The sequence below is a fragment of the Pleurodeles waltl genome, chromosome 3_1 (assembly GCF_031143425.1).
Source record: "Pleurodeles waltl isolate 20211129_DDA chromosome 3_1, aPleWal1.hap1.20221129, whole genome shotgun sequence".
In the NCBI taxonomy this organism is placed as follows: domain Eukaryota; kingdom Metazoa; phylum Chordata; class Amphibia; order Caudata; family Salamandridae; genus Pleurodeles; species Pleurodeles waltl.
Window position 1 is genome coordinate 637,937,049 of NC_090440.1, and position 19,790 is coordinate 637,956,838.

General features: G+C 42.9%; 1 protein-coding gene across 1 annotated transcript in view; it reads right to left on the reverse strand.

Moving 5' to 3' along the window:
* Positions 1 to 19,790, reverse strand: part of LOC138283523 (mucin-2-like) — a gene marked incomplete at its 5' end in the record, with an annotated part of 528,362 nt that overhangs the window by 220,837 nt on the left and 287,735 nt on the right. The gene's annotated exons all lie outside the window — the stretch shown is intronic.

The window sequence follows — 19,790 nt, forward strand, 5'->3', positions numbered from 1 at the left end:
ATTGACCAAGCCTAACTATACTGGAAATTTATGAAGATTGTAGCACTAAATCCATTGGCCACGCAGCATGCTCTTGTAATTGAAATTAATTCTGGTACTTCTGCTGAAGTATGATCATTTCAGAATGTATGTTAGTGTACAAACTGCATACGTTGCTTGAAGGGCTCCATGATTGTCTCTCAGACAAAGAACCATCCACAAATAAAATTAAATCAACTAATTTGAGTGGAACATAATTCTGTTAATACATTCATGGTCACAAAAACCAATCTCATTATCAAGTTCCTCAGCTTCCATCTTTGGCAAATGCAAGAGTGTAGCAATATTTAGGGCCTTATTATGACCCTGTCAGTCAACAGATTGCCAGAGTCATGGTAGCATTTGGACACACCGTTATGACTGTGGCGAAAGCTCCATGGTCGAACAGCCGGCAAAGCCACTTCACTGCTGCCAGATGGCCTGGTAGTGCCAGCAGTGCCGGTGGTCCCAATCCTCCTGGGCAGCTCTGCAAGCAGCACTGCCCTGGGGATAATGACCCCTCTCTCTGCCGGCATTAACATGGTTTCACTGCCATGTAAATGCTGGCGGAGACAGGGTGCGGGGGGCTCAGAGGGACCCCTGCACTGCCCATGCACTTGGCATGGGCAGGCGGGGGGCCCCCTGGCCAGCCCCGTCACACAAAGATTTGCACAACAGGTGCTGGCGCACCCACCGCACAACAGCATTGCTGCCGGCTCTATTATGAACTAGCACTAATGTTGTTATGCATTTCCCTCTGGGCCAGCGGGAAACACATAATAGGGCCAGCGGGAAGGCGGCCGCACTGGCAGTCTTCTGACCTGCAGGAGCACGGCGGGCGGCCAAACTCCTAATGAGGGCTTCAGTGTTTTCCAAAATGTAATTAGATTATCTGCTTATACTTAGTCAAGGGACTACTCATAAAATCTGAGTTAGCAAGGTCTCATCTGAATGTGGAAAAAATACAATATGGGGCATATTTATGAATTTGTGGCGCAACAAGTCACCTTGCTGCGCTGCGTTGCGTCATAGGGAAAGGACAGGAATGTGCCTTATTTATCCCAATACAGTGCATTCCTGTCCTTGCCCCAGTGCTGGTGCACAATGGCTGCCTAACCGCAACGCAGACTCCCTTGTACATTGGTTAGAAGGTCCCACCATTGCATGTTGGATTGCTGTTCTGCAGGAAGGGGCACATACCTGCACGAAAACAATCCTCTGAGGCTTTTTTCTCGTTCTATGTGTGCTGCACAATGCAGCACACATAGAAAGAGGAAATAATGAGGAGAAATAGAGATATTTCTCCTCATTACGCCTCACCTGTCGAGGCATAGGTTTTCGGCATATTCCCAGGTCTACTACTTCTGGTAAAACTGGAAATGCGTCAAAATCGATAGATGTTGCATGGGAACATGCACGCAATACCGAAGGAACACCTTCCTGTTGCAGAGTAAGACAACACACCGATTTGCGCTCTGCTGCTTTACTCAAGATTTATGAAGTGACTCAGGGTCGAGCAAGGTGGCTTGGCATGGCATCATAAACCTCATTTTTGAGTTGAGTAAACAAAAAATATGCTTGTAATTGGGATTTTCTTGAGCAGACATTCAACACAAACTAGTCTTGAGCTCTCACAAGGCTTTCATGCATTTATCATTCATGATCTCTGGGTCCCCCACATCATTGTGGGTCTACCGCTGTGGACGATTTGCAATCAATGAAAAGTTTGGAATCCAACTGTAGCCATCCATTCCTAGAAAGACCCTCACTTCTCTCTGTGTAGTTGGTGGGTTCATTATCCAAATCACACAAATGTGTTCTTTGAACACCTTCTTTACACCTTTCTCAATTTAGTGTCAATATTGTGTTTTAATAGGGGGCGCTTTATACCCTTTTGCATTCAAATGAATCAATAAAGCAATTGTGTTCTGCATATGTATTCTTTTGTTTTGGTGGCAATCTTCAATCATCAATGTACTGCGCCAGTAGTGAATCCTGGGAAAAGATTGACCCTTGTGGGACTCTACACTAAGGGCCAGATGCAGGAAACGATTAGCGAGTCGCAAACGGCAAAAATTGCCGTTTGCGACTCGCTAATCGCATTTTCCTATGCAGAAATGCATATTGCGAGTCAGGACCGACTCGCAATATGCATTTCAGAATCGCCAATAGGAAGGGGTGTTCCCTTCCTATTTGCGATTCGGAGTGGCATGCAATACCATTTGCGACCGCATATGCGGTCGCAAATGGTATCGCAGTTACCATCCACTTCAAGTGGATGGTAACCCACTCGCAAATTGGAAGATGTGCCCATGGGACCCCTTCCCCTTTGCGAATGGACCCAAAACAAGGAACCACTACCTGCCCTGAAAAAATACCGAAACTAAAGGTTTCGTATTTTTTTTAAAGTGCAGCTCGTTTTCCTTTAGGGAAAACGGGCTACACTTAAAAAAAAAAAAACTGCTTTATTGATAAAGCAGTCACGAACATGGAGGTCTGCTGAAGACAGCAGGCCTCCATGTTTGCGAGTGCCTAGACTCGTTATGGGGCCACAATTTGCGACCCACCTCATTAATATTAATGAGGTGGGTCATTGCGACCCCATAGCGACTCGCAGACGGTGTCTGAGACACCGTTCTGCATACCAATTTGCGAGTTGCAAATTGCGAGTCGCAGGGACTCGCAATTTGCAAGTCGCAAATTGGCATTTTCCTACATCTGGCCCTAAATGAGGACTTTGTTCCGGAATATGAATGTAAAAAAATACTGACTATCCTCATGAAGAGGAATAATGAAAAATACTTGACATAAATGTATCACTGTGAACTACTCTGCACTAACTGGAATCTGAAACAAAATAATGGCTGGATTTGGTATCACAGGACAACACAAAATTTGTGTATTATTTATTCTGTGCAGGCCCTGTACTATTCTCCATTTACCACTAGGCTTCTTCACAGACATTTCTAGGTGAATAACATGGATTAGCTAAGACTTTTGGAATACCCTACTCAATCATTTTATCAATGACAGGTGCTTTCCCCTACTCAGCTTCACTAGGAAAGCAAATATTGAGGTGTGCAGGCATGCACTGCATTCAATTTTACAATGATCTGCACTGGCATTGCACTTGTAATCAACCCAATTTATTTTCTCATAAAATCCCAAACCTTCTTTTTCTCCGCTTGCCCTAAATCCAGAGGTAGATCTTCTCTTGTGAGAAATGGGAATATTTTAATCTTTGCATCTTGTGATTTAAATTCAACATTGTGATCTTTTCTTTGAGTACCAACACTATCTGATGGGCAGTAAATCATGCAATTGATTGCACAAAATATCACAACCTAACAAATTTACTAGATTGACTCTCTGATTATTAACTCATGATTATTAACACTTGAATTAATTTTAATAGGGACATTATTAGCCGCATGTTTATTTGAAATTCCTACAACTTGAACTTATTTTCTTGAGAAGGGTAGATTGGGAACATCCAACTATAGAGCCATGAAATGGGTAGCATCTACATTAATCAAAATTATATTGGTTGGCCATTTACTTCTCCTTCGACACAAGGACCATCCTGGTCTACCTCAAGGACGGCACCAAAGATTCAATCCTGTTCCCCTCTAAGGCACACCTAGGAAAACCTATAAAACCTGTATATTTTTAAAAAGTAGACACATGACCAGCAAATCCCTCTGCTGTTTTCAGCAGAGGGGTTTGCTTTTTCTAAAAACAGCCTCAGGAGCTCAGAAATAGCTTTCTAAACTCCTGAGGCTAATTTTAGTTTTCAGTGAAGTAACGAGCAGAGCGCATGGCGCACTGATGTAATTTCATGGAAAATGAAATTGAAATGAGCCACTAGGCTCATTTCACTTTTACTGCCTAGGTGCTCATGGGGCTATCTCCCCCGAACACCTAGGCAGAAGGGAGAGATATCATTGAAAAGAAGAGAACTTTCCAATGATATCCTTCCCCAGTGGATCCATGCTTGGGAATCACCACAGGAGGCCGATCCCCAAGCAGGGATCCACCGACTAGGCACCAGGAGGGGGAAGCGGCCCCTTGGGTAAGGGCTTCTGCTCCCCTGTCTTTTTTGGCCATATTCAGTCTTTCTGACTATCCTGTAGGGCAGATGGGGGCAATAGCCCCTGGTCTGAACCCTTCCCAGGGAGCAGAAAGCCCACTAGACCCAGAGAATATTTGTTTTACTGATAGGGTTGGGGGCTGCCCAAAATGGGCAGGCCAATTCTCCGTCCCCAAACAAAAACAGTCTTAATGCCCCCTCCTCCCCCCAAGGGACAGATAGGGGTTATTACCCACAATCTGCCCCCGGGGGAGCAGAAAGCCCACTACACACCAGCAAGTTTCTTTATATAAAAGAGGGGGATGGCCACAATGGGCCTACCGATGCGCTTCCAGGCACAAATAGAAACAGCCTTTCACACCCCTCCCCAGACACAACAGTCTTTCTGTCCCCCTGGAGCCAGAAAGCCCACTAGACACCAGGGTTTTTTTTTACATAAAAGAGGGGTGGGGGCTACCCACAAGGGGTATGCCAATGCCCCAACCCATCCAGAAACAGAAAGGAACAGCCTTTCTACCCTCAGGTTACTACCCCTATCTGGGCCCCCTTGGGGGGGAGGGGTAGAAAGCCAGCTAGACACCAGGGATCAAATGTTTTCATTTGTATCACTCGGGTCTGCCCAGCATGGGCATGGCCATGCTCCCCCCCCCAAATTAGGGGACCAGTCTTCCTGCCCCCCAGGGGTCAGATGGAGTCAATTACTCCCATATGCCCCCTGGGGGTAAAAAGCCCACTAGACACCAGGAACATTTACCCCTTCTGTCTCCCCCCGTGGGGGGCAGAAAGCCCACTAGACCCCATGGCTTACATTTTTTGTAGGGGTGGGGGCTGCCCAGCATGGGCATCAGCATGGCCAAGCCTCCACCCTCTAAACAATGGTGAAACAGTCTTTTTCCTCCCCTGCGTACCAAAGCATTTCACCCCAAGGTCAAGCAAGAGTATATGTGACTTTTATGGGTATTGTTTTTTACAAATTACGCCAGGAGAGTTTGGCTAACTCCCAGTATCACCCCACTTGTAATGGTGAACAGCTGCACTTTTTGGGCATGGTTAAGCTGCAACCTGGAAAACCCAGACCCAGACAGTTCTGAAAACTAGACACCTGTGGAAGTCCAGAGTGGTGTGCTTCACATCCATCTCACACCATTTTCTTACCTACGATGCCCTGCAAACCTTAAAATGTGACTAAAATCACACATTTTCCTTGCATTTCTGTGCCATATTCTTCCGGAAACTGAAATAAACCACAAATTTCCTACCACCCAGCACCTCCATCAGTCTCCCGATAGTAATGATACCTCACTTGTGTGGGAGCTCAAACCAGAATCAACCTACAAATGTCTTTAAAAAAAAAATCTTTCTGACCCTGTTTGGTTCCCCCTCAAACTATGCAGATTTTTGTCCCTTCCCTGTCGCACGCACTTGGCCCACCATCACAAGTGAGATATCATTTTTATCAGGAAACCAAGGGGAACACTGAGTGATAGGAAATTTGTGTCTCCCCTCAGATTCCAGAACTTTCCACCACAGAATTTGTTTTTAGACACATTTTGAGGTTTGTAAGGGATTCTGGGTAGAAAAAGGTCACATAAGCCACCCCTCCCTGGAGTTCCCTAGGTGTCTATTTTTAAAAAAATGTACAGATTTGCTTAGTTTCCCCAGGTGCTGGCTGAGCCAGGGCCTAAAAACCACAGCTACCCACTTTGCAAACAATGGGTCAGTAATGCATGGAAACTATTGATGTATCCATGCTGCATTTTGGGTCCTTTCCTGACGTTGGCACTAGGCCTACTCACACAAGTGAGGTGCCATTCTCATCAGAAGATATAGGAGAATGCTGGGTGGAAGAAAGTTTGTGGCTCTGCGCAGAGTCCATAACTTCCCATCACAGAAATATGAGGAAAATGTGTTTTTTAGTCAACGTTTGAGGATGGCAAGGGATTCTGGGTGAAACAACCTAGTGAAAGTTCCACCATCCTGGATTCCCTTAATTTTCTAGTTTTCAAAAATGTACATGTTTGCTAAGTTTCCTTACATGCCAGCTGAGGTAGGGACCATAAACCATAGCTACCCACTTTGCAAAAAACAGTCTGTTTTCTTTGGAAATATTTGATATACCCATGTTGTATTTTGGGCCATTTCCGGTCACGGGCACTAGCCCTACCCACGCACGTAAGGTACCATTTTCATCAGAATACATAGGAGAATGCTGGGAAGTTTGTGGCTCCATGCAGCTTCCAGAACTTTGAACAGAAATGTGAGAAAATGTGTTTTAAGTGAAAGTGTGAGGTTTGAAGGGGTTCTGAGTAAAGCAACCTGGTGAAAGCCACATATGTCACCCCATCAAAGATTTTTCTAGGTGTCAGCTAAGGTAGGGCCCAAAAACCACAGCTACCCACTTAGCAAAAAATGGGTCATTTTTGCATGGAAAAATTTTATCTATGCATGTTGCGTTTTGGGCCATTTCCTGCTGCGGGCATAAGAACTACCCATGTAAGTGAGGTACCATTTTTATTGAGAGACTGAAGGGAACACAGAATAGTACAGTTAATGTTTTTACCAATTGTATTTCTCTGCATTTGCACCTTCCAAATGTAAGCCAATATTTAAGAAAGAAGTAACTTTGAGAAATTCACATGCTGGTATGGGTACCCAAAAATTCAGAAATGTACAAATAACACCTGCTTCTAAACTCCATATCTTTTGCCCTTTTCAGAACAGGATTGGTTTCTTTGATACCTACTTTTCAGTATTCATTTTTTACCATATGAAGTACTGTTTACCCAGTACACAATGTAAAACCATTGCAAGGTGCAGCTCAGTTATTGGCTCAGGGTACCTCGGATTCTTGGTGAACCTATAAGCCCTATAGATCCCAGCAACCAAAAGGGTCCAGCGGATGTAACAGTATATTGCTTTTGAAAATCTGCCATAGTTAGAACAAGTTACAGATGAAAATGTAGACATGAATGGCTGTTGTTTCAATTCAATTTAAAACATTTTTTTTATTTCAACGGTTACTTTCAAATAAAAAACCTTAAATGATCTACACAAATGACCACTTGCTGAATGCAGAATGTTGTCTTCAGAAATGTATACTTTTCTGGCTTCCACCATTGGTTTTACATTCATTTCTGCCACTAACTGGAAGGAGGATGAAATATTGACTATGTCCCTGTACATTGCCAAAAACTGTGTTAAAAATGTGTTTTCTGATTCAAGTCTGCCTGTTCACAAAAGCTGGAAAGATGACGCTTTCTTCTTCAACACCTGTTCCCATTTCTCCCAAAAAACTCAAAATGTAGCTATATTTTGCCCTTTTTCCCAGTCACCTGCAGGGGAATCCACAAACTGGGTACCTTTAGAATCCCCAGGATGTTGGAAAAAAGGGACCCAAATTTAGCGTAGATACCTTATGTGGACACAAAGGTATGGGGGCCTAAGAGTGAACTACCCTAAATAGCCAAAGAAGCTTAGCACAGGGGTGGGAAAGGCCTATCAGCGAAGGGGTCAATTATAAATAAGATAACATCATCTAGTTATGTTAATGAATTCTCTCAGATTCTCAGTTGTACAACATTCTGGTTTTGTAAAGCAAATTCTTCCGGTTTTATTGACATGATCTGCCAATTCTGTTTTCGTATACATCCACATTAAATTTTTAACAAATTTCTCAAACTTTTTGTATGCGCAACAAACATGGTTCCTTGCTTCCGAATTTGTATCCAAGTGAACTTTGAATCTAAAAATGTATATAACTACTCTTTAACTTTTTAAAATACCAATTTGGTAGCCTTCATCCTACTCAGGGATTACTGTTCAACTTCCAGACCATCTTTTCTTACACTTGGCTCCAACCTCTTGCCTTTGTGCATGATCCTCATTGTATGTGGGTGGTCTTGTCTCAATCAACAGATTAGCCATGAACACATCCTCTCTCAAGACCACTCCCTTTCTCTTCTTTTTTCTCATACTTTTTCATGTTTATTTTCCATTTGGCTCTCTTTTGATTTGTTTATGTCTAAGTTAATAGTAATCAAAGGAAACACATGCAGAGTTTCTAGTACATTCTCAAACCGTTCTTTTTCTGTACATGCAAGCTTTGCTGCCAACTAATTATTTGCAGCTTTTCTGATCTGATGTGTTATCATTTTCTGATGCCTCTTTTCATTGGACATATAATTCTATCCATTCAGTTCTTCAATCTGTGCAAGTCTCGACTGCAATTTTATCTCACACATGACATACCTTAAATGCACAAGGTTGTTCACATTGAATGTTCCATTTTCAGGAATTTGCAGCTGTTTGTTGTCTTTTGTAGCATTATATATTATTTTAAGCAACAGACATGTAACTAAATCATGATTAAGCAGCATCTCGTAGACAGGCATACAATGTGGGTGTGGATCCTCTCTTCTGTTATCAGGAGTATTTGATTTATCCAGGAGTGCATCCACTGTAATTTCATCCAAGCTTCACAATACATGGTAATTGGGGAAGAAAAGAACATCTTGACCACACACACAGGCTTTAGTGTGGAAAAAAGCTGTTTTATTGGCCTCCCTTGAGTCGTGGACATGCATTGCCATTATCAACGTCATGCATGACTCAAAGTTATTCCCATCCCATTCAATATTGTTCAGTGCTGCAAAGCTTCCTACCTAGATTTGTCCTTTATAAATTGCAACACACACTTCCAAATGCATTGTGTGGCACCCTGCTGGACAGTAAAGACAACAATATAGAGGCAATTTTCAAACAGCTGAGAGCAGGGATAGAAAAAGAGAAATACACATTTTTAAATCAAGCTTGTGTGGACTGGAGCGCAGGGCTAGGAAAGGATAAATAAATAAATTCAAATCAAGCTTGTGTGGTCTGGAGCACAGGGCTGTGTCATGTCTTTTTTCCGTAGAAAGTAATATGTGTATGTTGTATCTCCACTCCATTACGTCCTCACTGCTGAATGAGGCTACTTTGTGGGTTGAAGAGGATGTAGTGAGAAAGCGTGCATTTTTATCTAAAAAATAAATAGCAAATTAACACCACTGACAACCTTACATGAATCTTGACAACACAAAACCAAAGGTGAGCAAGCAGCTTAAATGTCTCTCTAAGTTAAGAAATCAAGTAATATCCTCCAGATCAGTTACCAATCTATTTTCCTAAAATACAGGAGAAGAGATTATTAAATACCATAAAATTCATAATAGGAAAAATAAAAAGTAATTCCACACACAATAAAACCAACAAAAAAACAATAGTGAGAAAGCAGCTTAAATGTCTCTCACTAAGTCAAGAAACCAAGTAATGTCCTCCAGAACAGTTACCAACATATTTTCTTGAACTACAGGAGATGAGAGTATTAAACACCATAAAATGCATTACGCTTCTCAATGCAGGATTACTCCCACAGGGCAGTTTGGAACACAAGGTTCTGTTACAAGTATGACATGATTGTGTGCCAGGCAGTGCCCGCCTGTTATGGTGCCAAAACTGCTATCTACAATGAAGGCAATACAGTCATTATAGCCTGTTAAATGCATGAGGCGTTTTTGTGCAGTTCACTGTCAGAGAGCAGTTGTCAGTTTGGCTGGCCTTGAGGTGCAATAAAGCCACTTAGTTTCCTTTCTTCTGTGACCAGGAATCTTACTAGGTGGCAGCTTAGCTGAACATCATCCCCGGCGAAGCATGCCACGACCGCCTGCCTACAACTACGGATTCCCTTAAGATTAAACAAAGGATGTAACAGGGTTTTACAATCACTCATGAGGACTTTACAAATGAACATAAATTAATTATGTCTTCTTGCTCCCCTTTGCAAAGGCAACAGCATGTCCTTGCCACCATTGTGTTTCCAAGGTAGAAGGTAGAACAAGGATAGGAGGATGCTGAGTCAGTAACGCAGACAGTTCTCATTTACAGCTCTAGTGAAACAATTGCCTAATAAGTGCCGTGGTTCAGCCTTGGTGTACTTATGCAGCATAAACCAACTGTGCGCACTGCCGGACAATGCTGCTGTCTTCTTTCAGGGAGACTTGTTTAACAGTTTTGTTAACTAATCATTTAAAACTGTTGTATATACCTGACGCTTCCCATAGGTCCTGTTGGCCAAGTTGCTCAATTGATTCTTGTTAATAGGCCCTTGCTGGGCTGTTATCCTTGGTCGATAAAGTGGCCTACAGGTGAGCGTTCAGGGTTCCCGGCTGTGCTCCTTTGATCTCATACCAGAGGTTAATGTATGCTACCTTGCGAACCAACTTCTTCTTTTGCATGCCGAACTCTAGCCTTATTTGGGCTGGGGATGTTTTTTTAAGTAAGCTGAAGATCATCTTAAGTGCACTGGTTTGCAATCCCATCCAGGGTGAACGCATCTCTCCCGCTCATTGACTCGCTTCCGTATGTGGTTCATGAAATTAGTTTTGCTTGTATCATGGGAAGTAGAGGGGTGAGGCTAGAGTTGGCTACTCTGTTCCTTAAGCGCTTTAGAGCCACTGCTAAAGCGTTGCCTCTCCTTTTCAGCACTTCTTTTTGAGATGCAAATGTGCTGTCTATTATGACACATATGTACTTGTACTCTTTCACCGTTCCAGTTGTTGTTTGGCCAAATAACAGTGATGTGTCCCTTTTGCCTTTCTTTGGTTCATTTGCATAACCTTGGTCTTACCCAAGTAAATACTTAGGTCATTTTCTTCCAAATAGCTTTGCGTGGTGTCCAATAAGTGCTGAAGGCGTGCAGGTGTGCGGCCTGTAAGTATCAGATCATCAACATATAGCAGATTTAACAAGACCAGGCCTCCCATCGTTGGTGTGTAAGAGTTACACTTGGCTAGCCTTGTTGTTAAGCCTCACATAAAGGTTAAAGAGGGTCAGCGCTAAAACATACCCCTGTTTCAGCCCTTTGGTTATTGGGATTGTTGCAGCTGATATGCTCATATGAAAATATTCTAATGATTTGCGTATACATACTAATGAGAAATAATGACAATTTGAGCTAATAATTGAAATAACGTGTATTGTGTAAAATGTGCCCCGGGGAGTGGTCACCATTTGTGTTAACAGTACTAACAGATTGTGGAATTTATGAAATTCTGTATTAATATGTCATAATCAATAGTATAACCCTATGTTTGTGATGGTTCATATTCTTAACTTAGCTGCATCAAGGGCCTGGTTGGTGCTGGGCCTTGCTTGCTTAAACATGGAGACGCGATGAGCTGCTGAGGCCTGGGACTGGAGAAAAGGACCTTGAACTGTACAGAGTTCAGTGATGAACCCTGTAGAAAAATCTGCAAACTCCCCGGTGGACAGGAGACGATCAGAACAAATTGATACAATTATGTATAGAGGAGTCTAAATGTTCTTTCCCAGGACTTGAACAATGGAGCTACTGACTAAAAGCTGGAGCAAGTCATGGCACAGGGGGAAAAATCAGAACGGAGAGGCGAAAGTTGATGACGTCAGGAGATGCTGTCCGAAGAGCCGAAATTCTGGGCTTGCTTCCTGTGAGCCAAGCCTAGCTGATGACTGATGACCTGGAGACGAAGACTGACTCGTTGCTGATCTATCTTGGATAGGTAGCCATATCTCAACTGACTAACGTGTTCTTTTTCTTCTAGGTACCAACTTCGCTGTTTTAATGATGTTTTTCTCTTTCAGTTCGATTTTTCCAAATTACAATTTTTGTCAAAATAGTTTTCTCATGAAGTTCCACATGCTGATACTAATTTGAGATAGGTAGGCTGACAAGGGTGACTAATGGTGACTTTGACTTAGATTGACTGACTCGTATTGCTGAATTGTTCAATGCTCATGAATTTCTATGCTTTGATTAATGTCGATTGCATATTAATAAAATCTTGATTGATTCATTACTCATGTTGCTAATAAAGTTATGTTGATTATGGTTACGTTGAATAAAGGTTTTTGATTAGAGTTGTAATTATTAGGGAATAAAACAATCTAACCTTTTTATGACTGAAGGTATTCTTCTTATTAGACTAGTCTTTGGTATTATCTGATGACTGAATTTATTATTGTGGATGTTTCTTACTCATAACACTTGACTCGGATACCCTATGCGATCCAAAAGATTCATCGACCTATACTCGTCCCCTTGTAAGTTTACTCACTAAGGACAAGGCGCGCTAATAGGATCCATCTAGACAATTCAGTAGGGGAAGATGGAACCTTCCAATTGTTTAACTTGCGCCACAATTTAGCCCTGTCAATACAGTTGCAAGCCAATGTGTAGTGATAAAACATCGATACATGGGAAATTTGGCAAATGTTGTAGCGTCAATTAGTAGGAAGACAGAATGTTTGCGGGGGTGCCCATATGTTTGCAGAAGCCCTTTGATTGAGAGAAAAAATTGCATTTTTATTGGCCCAAAATGTTCATTCCTCCAAAATAATAATGCCATTATATTTGGCATCATTATCTACAAGGGCTACCGACCTATAATATTTTGCCATGCTCTTGTCCATCTGTTTATAGATTGGGGAGATGATTGAGCCCCTCCACAAGGCTGGGATTGCCTTTGCTTGTAAGTCGTCTTAAAAAAACGGCTTTAGTGCTGCTGCCCAAAAGTCCGGGTCTATTTTACATAAAACCGGAGGTAGACCATTTGGGACTTGAGCTCACTCTCATCTTTCTTCCTTCGGTTATTCACTATATAATCGATTGCATTGAGAACGTGAATGTGTTGTTGAATTGCAACTTAGGTCTCAAGGTGTCTCTTCTTCTAAAGGCCCTTCATTAATTTCTGTTTTTGGCTTGCTGTTGAAGTGTTCCCAAAGAAAACTTGCCCACACTGCTTCAATGAAATGAGAACTTGCCCCGTGGTCTGTTAAATATCGAAGCAGGTTAATTGTGCCCTAAAACCACCGCGCACTGTTGTTACTCATCGCATCATGTAAAAGCTTGGCTCATAGCATCTCTTTAGCCTCTTTTTTAATTTGCTAATTGGACTTTTTTCGTTCTGCTTTAAGTTGGCTCCTTTCCCTTTGCAGGTTGTTGTCTGCACCATGAAGGTGAAGCTCCCGTAAAGCTTTATTTATTGAAGTCTTGAGCAACCTGTTTTTCACGTTCTGTGAGTTTGTACCCTTCCCATGGCATAATCCTTTTGATGGCCTTGGTCTTGGTCTCGGCTCTCCTTTGAGTGAATAGAGTTCTCCTAATTCTTTTGTAAAACATTTCCAGCCAGCTAACAGGGTTGTTCCTGAAGTGTGCTGTTCCCGCCAAAGGCTTTTCGCCAAAGCCAACAGTTTTTCTGGTTGTCATTTTTTAAATGTAATTCTTCTATTATTTACTGTGTATATGGAATCAGGGGCTTCTACTAATTGAATTGGTAATACGACTTGCACAGTTAATGTGATTTCTTGTGGAAGATGATCACTATTGTCTTTTACCCCCAAATGGTAAGCAGTGATTTTACAAGGCAGGGGAAGTGTTTCAAAGGTGTAATCTATTGCTGTGCTTGCTGTTGCTGTGTGGAAGGTGGCTGCTGGGGCGCGGTATTCCGGAAATTGAGATACTCAAGGACCCCCATAGTTTCTTGGTCGGCTTGTACCTTTAATGACACTCAGTGACAGACTTCTTGATATTAGGGTTGTAGAGCCTGCTCTGAACTAACTGTTATATCTGTCTTCCTTTTCCTGCCCTTCCTTCTCCATTTTTGTCACTGCTTTAAATCATGAGGGGAAGTTAGGTGGGCTTTGTACCCCATAGTTTGGCCAGACCTTCCACAAGATGGATGCTCCCAAGTGGGGGACGTTTGTACTACCCAGAAGGATCGAGGAATTCTCATGGCAGTGCCGTCTCAGAAGCTGCCAGCGATGGTTGTATTGCTAACAATGGTTTAGTTGCTTGTGTTTGGACTTCATAGAGTCTGTTGTGGGTATCTTACTATCTTTCTGTAGGGACGGATCAGGTGTACATTAGTGTGAAATCTGTCAGCTCTTCGTGTGGTTTCCCCTTTCTTTTTTGGCTTCTGATCTCCTGTTATGATACTGTGATGAACTTAGTTTTTGCTGGCTCCATGACTCTGGGCACTTTACCACTGCTGACCAGTGCTAAAGTACAAGTGCCCTCTGTCCAAAATTGGGTTGGTGAATGGTTATCTCCTTGATTGGCATATTTAATTTACTGCTAAGGTCCTAATAAGGTGCACTAGAGGTGCCCAAGGCCTGTAAATCAAACGTTACTAGTGGGCCTGCAGCACCGTTTGTGCCACCTATATGAGTAGCCCTGTAAACATGTCTCAGACCTGCCACTGCAGTGTCTGTGTAATCATAAAGTGACAGTTTGATCTGGCAAGTGCACCCACTTGCCAGGCACAAACCTTCCATTTTACTACATGTAGTCACACCTAAGGTAGGCCCAAGGCAGCCACATGGGCAGGATGCCTATGTCTCCCATTGGGTAACATGGGATTGCCTTGAAATATCTTTTAAGCGCAGTTTCCCATTGGGAGGACACAGAGATGGGGAGTCTGGGGTCTAAGAACTCACAACTGAAAAATACATCTTTTTGTGAAGTTGGTTTTTAGTTTGTAACTTTGAAAATGACACTTTTAGAAAGTGGGAATTTTCTTGCTTAAACTTTCTCTGCCTCTGCCTGGCTGTGGAATACACGCCTGGGTCAGACTGACAGTTGGGCTGTTCATGAATTCACTCTAGACAGTAGCACAAAGGGAGTTGAGGTGTGTCCTACATATCCTGATGTGTCTTCTGAGGATAGAGTGAAGGGAGGAGCTGACACTTGTACTGGAATAGGGCTATGCCTGTCCTTACACAATACTGTTGCCAACCCCTGGGGTGTGTCTGGGCCCAGGACAGGGAGAGGCAGGTTCTTGTGCAGTACAAAGAATTCCATTTGAAGTTTAACTAATTCAAAGGCAGAAATACTGTAAGTATAAGTGTTGGACTGCGGACCCCACAACTTCAGAACACTTGTGGACTGAGAACATTCTGCCAAGGGGACGAGCTGGATACTTGAGGAGTAGCTGCTACTTTGCCCGTTGCTTTGCTGTGTTGGCCTGCTGCCACTTCTGCCCTGGGAGTGAAAGGACAGGACTGTAATTTCTATATCCTGCTTTTCTCCAGGGCTTGAACTGAGCTTGCCTCCTGTTGTGAAGTCTCAGGACATCAAATACTTCATCTGCAAGTGCCTCGGCTCTTCTGCAGAGAGTCCTGACTTGCTAAGTGGTGCCAAATCCAGTCCCTAGGCCCTTAGAAGTAGAAGCTGGTAACCTGTGGGGGAAAATCCATGCACTGCTGTGTGCGTGTTAAAAAAATGGATGCAGCACCTGTCCCGTGGCTGAAAATGCGATACGTCGCATGTCCTGTGGCTGGAATTTTGACCCAGTGCCTGTCCTCAATGCAAACCCTTTGCACTACGTGTCAGAATTTTCAAAGGCATTGACCCTGGGTATCAAATCTTCAACATCACAGCACGATCCTGAGGCTGTGTGTCCTGAAATCAATGGATCGTTCTCCTGCTGGGGAACGAATCAAAGCATTGCCTACCCGGCAGGGAAAGAATCAGTGCACGGTCTCACTTGCAAGTAAAGAATCAAAGCATCACTTGCTTTTCTGACTCATCACCTCTCCTGCTACTTTATTTTTGTCTCATACCACGTACTTGGTGCTAAAACAACGCATATGGATTGAGACTCTTTTAACTTTAAAAACTGATATCTTTTCTTGTGTATTCTGGATTTTTGCCATTTTGGTCTTGTTTTATTTGGATACATATTGGCTATTTTTCTAAACTCGTGTGGAGTCCATTTGTATTGTTTTCACTGTGTTACTTTGTGTGGGGGTACAAATACTTTACACATTGCCTCTGTGGTAAGCCTGACTGCACGTGCCAAGCTACCAAAGGGGTGAGCAGGGGTTATCTTAGATGTGTGACTCCCTTATCCTGACTAGAGGGAGGGTCCATACTTGGAAATGGTGCATGGGATGGTCTGGGGGCCAGACCAACAAAGCCACAAATACAAAGTACCACCCCTAAGGGAAGGTACTAAATAAGCACAAGAGGGTTCTAAAAAACTCTGGGACAAACAAAAGCAGAATAACGACAAAAGAAGTCAGAGAGCAGATTCTCTGCATCCGGAGACCTATGAAAGGAAATACAATCTCCGAAATAGAGAAACATTAAAAACACCTGCTAGATACCAAAATGCTTATACTTTCAGGACATGCTAGATAAACGGCTTGAGAGAGTGGGTCAGCTAAAGCCTATGGGAAGATGAAGAAGGGCTCACAGCGATCCACAGAAAAGAGGGAGGAAAAATATCCTCAACAAAAGCCACAATTTAAAAAGATAAAGGTGGCAGCGATATCTATTAAACATGCCAGCATCATTAAGAACGTTGCTGAAGAACAAGACATGGGCGGTGGCTCTGCTACACAGTGCAGCAGAGGTCACAATATGTCGCCAGAATCTGATAGATCAACTAGATGTGACAGAAACAAATGACTTTCTTGTAGTCGAGACAGGTGCATCTCCCCACCCAACCGTGTTTGTGAGATAACTATCCAAATAGAAGGAGACATAGAGCACACTATGGAAGTAATTTTTGGGGAAAAACTTAATTGTGATATCCTATTGGCAGAAAAAAACTGGCCACCTGAATTTTCTGCAAGCTCCCACATGGGAAAGATGTAATTTTGCCTTCTTTCTCAGCTCTTGTTCCTGATGCGGTAAAAGAAGACTATACTGTTGACTGGGCTTTAGCGCAGACACCCGTAATATACCGCAACAATGAAGGGTGGGATAAAGACTCCCCCTATCATGTAATGCCTATTAGGTCCAAACCGCAGCCTCAAATTCAGTATCCCGCTAACCACAAGGCTAAAACCACAGTGAGAGAAATCCTCACCCAACTCGAGTACCAGGGAGTAATTGAGCCCGAGCATCTCTGCAATTAATGCCCTGTTATTCCCTGTTGCAAAACTAGACCATTAATACAGAATAGTCATAGACTATATACACTTAAACAACTACACACGCACATTTGCAATACAAAATGTGCATAGCACAGCACTTATCTACAATATAGTCGGCAAGAAATACAAAATAACCTTGGATATTTCCAATGGTTTAATCTGCCAAATCTTAGCACCTGAAAGTTGGGACCTAAGTGCATTCTAATTTGCCTTACAAAAACACTTTTGCCATTTACCACAGGGATATAAGCACAGCCCCAGTGTTTCTTCAGCCCATGCACCATCAATATTACATGATATTGATCCAAAAGCATTGTCCTATGTGGATGACATTGATCCTCACAAATGACAACCTCGACATCCATCTTGCCAGGGTTGATCAGATCTTAGGATACACAGCCATTGCTTACAAATTACAGTTTAAGAAAACAAAGATGGCCTTTCCCAGTGTCCTGTTTTTGGGATACGAGCTATTAGATGAAGGCAAGAGCCTAGCCCTTAAGTTTCTGGAGAAAGGTGCTCAACTTCAACCACCAAATATGATTAAGAACCTACAGTCACTACTTAGTTTCTTTAACTTTGGCAGAACATATATTCCAGATTATACCCAAAGCATAAAACCACTCTGACTTAATAAATCCATATTTTTCAAGTAGACATTGGACCTTTGAACACTCATGCATCCCTGGAGGGTTGCAGCATGATATGCTAGAAGCAACAAAACAAACTGTGTCATCAGAATAAATGCTAGTGCCATTGGATTTACCTATGTCACCTTCATGAGGGTGACACGGTACCCTTGGCATATGAATCTCATTTATACTCAAATGGAGAACAACGTTTTCCACCCACAGAAAAACCTCTTACTTCTGTACAGATGGCTGTCATTAAGGAGAGGTCACTTGCCCAAGGGAAACACATTATTGTCATTACCCCAGTGTCCGCCTTAGAGGCGGTCAAAGAAGCTAGCGTTCCCAATGTTAAAGCACTACATCCATGCTGAATTCAATGGGCAACCTCCCTGACTGCCACTGATATTGACCACAATTTTGACCCAAAACTAAAACCACAAGAATTTCTCCAATATGAACACGAGTACCCCACACCTATTAACATCTTGCCACTTGATCAATATCAAACTGTAATTTACACTGATGGCTCGGTACAGCTAACTGTAGGCACGAAGCATCAATATTCAGCTGCTTGCGCAGCAGTGAGCTGTGTGATGAGTGATGGTGACACCTACACGCAGAACCTAGGGGACTAAACAGCACAACTGGCAGAACTCAAGGCTCTTCTCCTTGCACTGGAGCATACAGATCGTGAGAAGCTTACACTAAAAGTGTGATTGGTATTATTGTGTTCAGTCCTAAAATGATTATCTTAATCACTGGCATGTAAACAGGTTCAGAGACTTCAAGGGGAACACTATTAAACACAAGACTCTGTGGGGTAGGTTCTCTGACCTTAAAGACAGACTATAGGAGGCTCATGTAGTACATACATTGGACCATCAAGTGTAGGAGTACCCATTGTAGGAAATACTTTGGCTGACAAAGCTGCCAAATGTACAGTTGCTATGGCTTTTGTTGCTGCAATAACTCGTTCTCACATGAAGTTAGACAATGAGTCACTAGCTCTCAAGAAAGCTTTGGCCGACAGCCAGCCTTTGCCAAAAGCATTTCCCCAAAAATATTCTCATCATTTCAGTGCACAAAATGTTGCTTTGCAACGTTTCCAGGGGTGTGAGATCGCCCGATGCCCAACCAAGACCAGAGATTAGATCTCATCAAAGCAGCACATGAGGGAGTTGCATCTGCTGATGCAGGAGTGGTAGCCACCATTTCTCTCTTACAGAAACACTTTTGTTGGCCAGGTCTGTACAAACAGACCAAGCAGTATGCCCTTTGTTGTGACATTTGCCAGCAAATAAAGGGCTTAAACATCAAATACCCACAGCTGACATCCCTCTTAGTGTCCAAGAGGACACTACAATGTATGTACCTGGACCACTGCAGTTCCTTACAACCTGGTGGTGCATGCAAATACATCTTAGTTGCTGTAGACTCTTTTTCCAGATTCCTGTGGGTATGGCCACAGCGGTCGGCTCATGCTCTAACTGTTCCATCATTCCACCCGGACCAGGGTCCTGCCATTGCCTCCAGGGCATTCAGGGACACAATGGGAACGATGGGTGTTAAACTCCATTACTCCTCATCATATCATCATGAGGGTAATAGTGTTGTTGAGTGGAGGAACCGAGATCTAAAGCATTCCTTAACAGTAAGAGTATTAAGTTCAGGCCAAAGTTGGCTTCATCATCTATATGGGGTCCAGACAGCACTGAATAATCTGCCAAGACAGTCCTTGGGAGGGTGTACTCCATATGAGATCCTATTTGGGATACCTATGTATGTCCCAGATCCTGATGGTCCTTGCATAATGGTGGCATTACCATCTTTTGACATAAATGAAAATGTTGCTGTTTTTCAGGAACTACAACAAATTTGGGAAGACAATTCAGCTACCTGTACTGCCACCTTAGGAGTAAGGGACTCACTAGCAACTGGCTGGATTCCCAAAGTTGGGGCTCTGGTTTGTGAAAAGATTTCTGTGAAAAAGGAATTCAGCCCCTCTTACAGAGCATCGGTTCCAGTCCTGGGAATACACGGTACCAGAGCTGTCATCATACCACGCTGCCTGGTTACAAGGGGAACAGGTTTGCCTC